Below are 7,162 nucleotides of genomic sequence, written 5' to 3'. Positions count from 1 at the left end.
GCCTGAGCAGATTGCTGCCACCTGCCGTCTCCTCATGCACAATGCCACATTCCTCCACCCGCAGGCACCTCCCTTCTTGTCAGGAGCCAGCTCCAATCTGCCCTCCTGGGTTTTCAAACCCACCCTGCAGCCAGGCTGGGCCCTCTCTCATTCCACTCACCTGCCTGCTCCTTCCACTAATTAGCCCTGCCTTCCTCTCTGCCCAGTCACCTGCCCGCACCTCTGCTGACCAGAGAGCATACACCTCTGCAGCTCAGCCCCTGCCGGCTGCACAACCTCCCTGCATCAGTGATACTCAATCCATTTTCACCCCGACCGTGTCCCCCTGCTCAAGCCCTCGAGATCCTTCTCTCTTTCGGAGGTGGTTTATTTATTTATCCATATCACACATCTCCAGAGACAGCTTGCCTGTTGGGACACGCCACACAAAACACAGTTAGCTTGAGCTCTGTGTCCAGGGCATGACGGCACTTAATGGGGCCTCCAGAGATCAGCGTGCCAGCCCTAGTTCTGCCACAGCCTCCTGGTGGGACCTTGGGCAAGTCACTTGAAATCAGTGGGAGGTAGGTGCCTAAATATCTTTGTGAATCCCACCCTTAAGCCCTCTCTGCCTCAGGTCCCCATCTGTAAAGTGGGGACAATCATCCTCCTTTCTCCCCTGGCTGCTGAAATCGTAAGCTCTTTAGGGACTCTATGGGTTTGTACAGCCCCTAGCACAGTGCAGTGCTGGTCTCCAGCAGCTTCTGTGATACATAACAATCAACAACAGCACGTCATTGTTACCAAACGGCTTAAATCCTGAATGCCTGACGCAGCTGGCTGTGGAAAAATTGGACAGAGTCCAGCGAAGGGCAACAAAAATGATTAGGGGTCTGGAACACATGGCTTATGAGGAGAGGCTGAGGGAACTGGGATTGTTTAGTCTGCAGAAGAGAAGAATGAGGGGGGATTTGATAGCTGCTTTCAACTACCTGAGAGGTGGTTTCAAAGATGATGGTTCTAGACTAGTGGTAGAAGATGACAGGACAAGGAGTAATGGTCTCAAGTTGCAGTGGGGGAGGTTTAGGTTGGATATTAGGAAAAACTTTTTCACTAGGAGGGTGGTGAAACACTGGAATGCATTACCTAGGGAGGTGGTAGAATCTCCTTCCTTAGAGGTTTTTAAGGTCAGGCTTGACAAAGCCCTGGCTGGGATGATTTGATTGGGGATTGGTCCTGCTTTGAGCAGGGGGTTGGACTAGATGACCTCCTGAGGTCCCTTCCAACCCTGATATTCTATGATTCTATGATTCTATGAGCTCTTATTCTGGCCAGACTCTCACTGCGGCCAATGGGAGCTGCCGATGCTGTCAGTGAATTAAGCCCCACAGCGTCCCAAGGAGGTAGGGCCTTACTTTGAATCCCTCTTTTACAGATGGGCAGACTGAGGCACAGCATGGGGCAGTGACTTGCCCAAGGTCACCCAGGAAGTCGGTGGCAGAGCTAAAGGCAAGCACAGGACAACCTCCCGCAGGGAGGAATACACACATGGGGAGCGGGGCTTGCCTTCCTTTCTTGGAGCCAGAGACTGGCCACGCTCCGTCAGGGGCAGCGCTGTTTCAGTTTTTATGCCAAAACTCCTGCCAGCCTCCTTGCCTATGGCACGCCCTGGGGACAAGCCTGCTCTGCGCCCCCTCTGCCCGGCAGGTCAGCCCGGCTAGCGACACCGACCGCAGCAGACATCTTATCTGTACTGTTGTGTAAACAAGGCCCACCCAGTCACGCCAGGCCCCTGGCAAACCCCTCTTCTGGGGCCAGGAAGGGCAAGGGCTCAGGATCTTTACTGGGAATTTCCATGTGACAGCAGTGAGGGCCAGCAAAGGTGAGATGACAACCATGGAGTGCTGGCCCGCCAGCCTCTCCCTCCCCCAGTCTGGCCCCTTTGCCACAGAGATCAGACTCCCTTCCTCCTACCTGCCACCCCCAGCACTGCCTCTCGTAGTGGTCTTACCCTGAACCTCCACTGCTTTTCATCCCGCCCCAGTGGCGCAGCCTTCCAGCCGCCTCAGGCTTCCCAAACACGACAGCCTAACAACATCTCCCCCCCAGCAGTTCTCTCCATTCTGCCCCCTGCTGCCTCCCACTTGCTGGGCTCCCTCGTGGATCTCCCAGACTAACTTGCCTCCCTCCTTGCTTGAGGCAGGCCGGAATAGGGCTAACCCAGACCTGACCTCCTCCACTCATGTATAGATTAGGGCTGTCAAGCGATTAAAAAAATTAATCACGATTAATCGCACTGTTAAGCAATAAGAGAATACCATTTATATAAATATTTTGGATGTTTTCCACATTTTCAAATATATTGATTTCAATTACAGCACAGAATACAAAGTGCACCGTGCTCACTTTCTATTTATTTTTGATTTCAAATGTTTGCACTGTAAAAAACAAGAGATAATATTTTTCAATTCACCTCATACAAGTACTGTAGTGCAATCTCTTTATCATGAAAGTTGAACTTACAAATGTAGAATTATGTACAAAAAATAACTGCATTCAAAAATAAAACAATGTAAAACTTTAGAGCCTACAAGTCCACTCAGACTTAAGTTCTTGTTCAGCCAATTGCTCAGACAAACAAGTTTGTTTACATTTGCAGGAGATACCGCTGCCCACTTCTTGTTTACAATGTCACCTGAAAGTAAGAACAGGCATTTTCATGGCACTGTTGTAGCCAGCGTTGCAAGATATTTACATGCCAGATGCACAAAAGATTCATATGTCCCTTCATCTTCAACCACCATTCCAGAGGACATGCATCCATGCTGATGACGGGGTCTGCTCAATAACGATCCAAAGCAATGCGGACTGACACATGTTCATTTTCATTATCTGAGTCAGATGCCACCAGCAGAAGATTGATTTTCTTTTTTGGTGATTCGGGTTCTGTAGTTTTCGCATTGGAGTGTTGCTCTTTTAAGACTTCTGAAATCATGCTTCACATCTTGTCCCTCTCAGATTTTGGAAGGCACTTCAGATTCTTAAACCCTTGGGTCGAGTGCTGTAGCTATCTTTAGAAATCTCACATTGGTACCTTCTTTGCGTTTTGTCAAATCTGCAGTGAAAGTCTTCTTAAAACGAACAATATGCTGGGTCATCATCTGAGACTGCTATAATATGAAATATATGGCAGAATGTGGGTAAAACAGGAGACGTACAATTCTCCCCCAAGGAGTTCAGTCACAAGATTTATTAACACATTATTTTTTTAATGAGCATCATGAGCATCATGGAAGCATGTCCTCTGGAATGGTGGCAAAGCATGAAGGGGCATATGATTGTTTAGCATATCTGGCACATAAATACCTTGCAATGCTGGCTACAAAAGTGCCATGTGAATATCTGTTTGAACTTTCAGGTGACATTGTAAATAAGAAGTGGACAGCAGTATCTCCCGTAAATGTAACCAAACTTGTTTCTCTTAGCGATTGGCTGAACAAGAAGTAGGACTGAGTGGACTTGTAGGCTCTAAAGGTTTACATTGTTTTGTTTTTGAGTGCAGATATGTAACAAAAAAAATTACATTTGGAAGTTGCGTTTTCACAATAAAGAGATTGCACTACAGTACTTGTATGAGGTGAATTGAAAAATACTATTTCTTTTGTTTATCATTTTTACAGTGCAGATATTTGTAATAAAAATAATATAAAGTGAGCACTGTACACTTTCTATTCTGTGTTGTAACTGAAATCAATATATTTGAAAATGTAGAAAAACATCGAAAATATTTAATACATTTCAGTTGGTATTCTATTGTTTAACAGTGCGATTAAAAACTAAATTAATCGCGATTAATTCTTTTGAGTTAATCGCATGAATTAACTGCAATTAATCGACAGCCCTAATATAGATCTTGCTCTCTCTCTATATCTATATATCCCTCTCCAGCCTCGCCTCACAGATGGCTCTGGAGCGGATTCCAGGCTGCAGTTCATGCAATGGGCTCCCACATGCAGATTAAAGTCCGGTTGGCGGTGCAGCGGAGCTAAGGCAGGCTAGCCCCTACCTGTCCTGGCACCGTGCTGTGCCCCAGAAGCAGCCAGCAGGTCCGGCTCCTAGGCGGGGGGGCCACCCAGCTCGGCACGCTGAACCCACTCCAAGCAGCGGCTCCAGACACATCTATTGGCACGGAACCTCAGCCAATGGGAGCTGGGGGGGGGCGGTGCCTGCATGCAAGAGCAGCGCGCAGAGCCTCCTGGACCCCACACCTAGGAGCCGGACCTGCTGGCCGCTTCCAGGGCGCAGAACGCTGCCAGGACAGGCAGGGAGCCTGCTTTAGACCTGCTGTGCCACTGACTGGAAGCTGCCCAAGGTAAGCCCGGACCCCAACCCCAAGCCCCAACTCCCTGCGCCTGCCCTGAGCCCCCCAAACCCAGAGCCCCCTCCTGCACCCCAAACCCCCCATCCTCAGCCCCACCCCAGAGCCTGCATCCCCAGCTGGAGCCCTCACCCCCCCCCCCCGCACCCTAGCCTTCTGCCCTAGCCCAGAGCACCCTCCCACACCTTGAACCCCCCATCCCCAGCCCCACCCCAGAACCCATACCCCTTCCTGCACCCCAACCCCCTGCCTTAACCCGCAGTCCCCCCCTGCACTCCGAATCCCTCAGCCCCATCCCCCAACCTGGAGCCCCTTCCTGCATCCCCTACCCCAGCCCAGTAAAAGTGAGTGAGGGTGGGGGAGAGTGAGCCACTGAGGGAGGGGGAATGTAGTGAGTGGGGGCAGGGCCTCGGGGAGGGGCGGGGCAGGGGCCGCGGGGAGCGGGCGCAGCTAGGGTGCTTGGTTATGTATGATTAGAAAGTTGGCAACCCTATGGACTTGTAGCACAGATAGTGTGAGCTTGGAGTTAGGGAGGAAGAAAAGATGGTTGAATGGGCAATGTTCTGGCCTGGGAATCAGGAGCTCTGCCATGGACTCGCTGCATGATCTTGGGCAAACCATTTAACCTCTGTGCCTCAGTTCCCAGTCTGTCAAATGGACATAACACTCCCTTTGTTGGTCATGTTGACTTAGATTGTAAGGTTTGGGGTAAGGACTGTCCCTTACTCTGCATTTGTACAGCACCTAGCCCTGATCTTGGTTGGGGTCTCTAAGTGCTATTGAAAAACCAGTAAATATTATGAATAATGAGATTATAATGAAACAGAGCCATCTCATGAAAGGAATGTAAGCCCCGTGATCATACTGAAACACACAAATAAAGAACACCGAGCTAAGGCCTCTTCTCCAGATGTCTCACCCTCTCTCTTTCTCTCTGCCCCATTGTGTCACCTGGTTTTCTATCAGGCCAGGCAGCAGCCATACAGCCAGCTAGGCTGTTGGGGCCTAAACTCTGAATACCCCTGCTTTGTTTCCAGTTTAGGCAGGACCCTTGCTGCGTTAACATAGCCCCTCTTTGTTAGTTTACTACAGAGATAGAAGCCAGAGTTCAGCAAGGGGGAAAAAATTAGGTCACAAACAATGTTCTCATTGATGTTCAAGTGTGGGAGAAGGGCAGGGCGAGAGGACTGTGCAATCGGGACGCAAGTGAAAACTGCTCCCCCGCGGCCACCATCTCACGGCCTGCAGATCTGAGGGGACCTTTTACGTCTCCCTCACAGCATTCAATTCTCCCAGCTCAGCTCATGGCTGAGTGTGAGGCTTCTGCTGTTTTTTCTTTACCTAGTGTTCCTGGTGGATGGAGTGAGGCACAAAGACTAAGGATAACAGTCCCTTGGAGCACAAGGTCATTCCAGATCCCATTTCTGAGACTAATCTCCTGAGGATTCCTTGGTGGACGTATGGAGTGTGCTTACCCCTGGCAGAGTTCTCTGTCCTGACATGCATGTTGATGTTATTATTGCACAGCCCCCCAGAGCATGCTATGAGCCTCACAATCGGGATGACAAAAGGCGATTCCCTCCTCGCAAATAGTTTACAGACTAGCTTCTGGAGAACTTGCTGCAGGGCCATCTGGAGACAAAGACACCTGTCAGGCAGCTGGAGAAGGGCTGAACCCAGAGAGCCAGGGCCCTGGCCACAGTCAGAGCACCAACCACAGAGTGAACGCTACGAAAGGATGCCAAAAAATAGGGATGTTGGGACAATAGGTCGCGGAGGGAGGGCACTGTAGTGTGGAAGAAGGGAAGGGGAGAGATGGAGGGGGAGAGACGAAAAGAGAGCTCTACTCTCTTTTCACTCTCTCTTTTCTTCCTGTTTTTCTGTCCCAGTTCCCTCTCCCCTTCCCTTCCCAGAATCAGCATTTAGTCACCAGATCTGAACCCCCAGGGTTTGCTGCTATTGCTCCCATCCAGTTTGGAAGGTAGGTCGGGGTCTCACCTTTGTCTCCCACTCCAGGGGGTTCATGTTCCATGCAGCCCTAGCAAATCCCACCCCGCGGACGGGCACCCAAAGTCACCAGGGCTTGAGGCAAGGGGACAAAGCAGCACCAGCGGTGTGATACATGCAGGCTCGTCCACTCCAAAAGAGACTTGAGACTTAAGGATCATTGCACACAGGACACCTAGCATCAGCAAACTGTTCAGTCATCACCAACGCTGGCTGGATTTGAATCACTTAGGGATGAAAGGCTCTGTGTCCCCTAAGCAATCCCCGAGCTAGCCAGTCCCCAAGGCTCAATATATACAGACTCTTGACACAACAGTTGAAGTTTGAAGTTAATGAGAGCAAGGGGACTGGACCCTGGGTCTCCCCACACCCAGGTGATTGCTCCAACCACTGGACTATACAGTCTTCCTCACTTTTGCTCGCTCTCTCCGGCCTACTGCCTGTCTAATTATGTATACGCAGAGGAACAGCTTCTGCAGGAGTGACTGAAGGCACAGGTGCTGACTTTCCAATGTGCTGGGGGGTGCCACCCCTTCCCCGCCTCTTCCCACCCTGTTCCACCCCTCCCCCAAGCACACCATGTCCTAGCTCCTCCCGCGTTCCCCCAGCGCCTCCTGCACGCTGCAAAACAGCTGATTGCGGCGGGTGGGAGGGAGCAGGAGGTGCTGATTGGCTTGGCCCACCGGCGGGTAGGAGGCGCTGGGGAGGTTCTGATGGGGGGCTGCTGGTGCTTTCCCTAGGGGCATTTCCCCATTGTTTCCCCATGGGTGCTCCAGGCCCAGAGCACCCAGGGAGTTG

Source organism: Chelonia mydas, chromosome 3, assembly GCF_015237465.2.
Source record: "Chelonia mydas isolate rCheMyd1 chromosome 3, rCheMyd1.pri.v2, whole genome shotgun sequence".
NCBI classification, from domain to species: Eukaryota; Metazoa; Chordata; order Testudines; family Cheloniidae; genus Chelonia; species Chelonia mydas.
Note: the sequence above shows the minus strand (reverse complement) of the source record.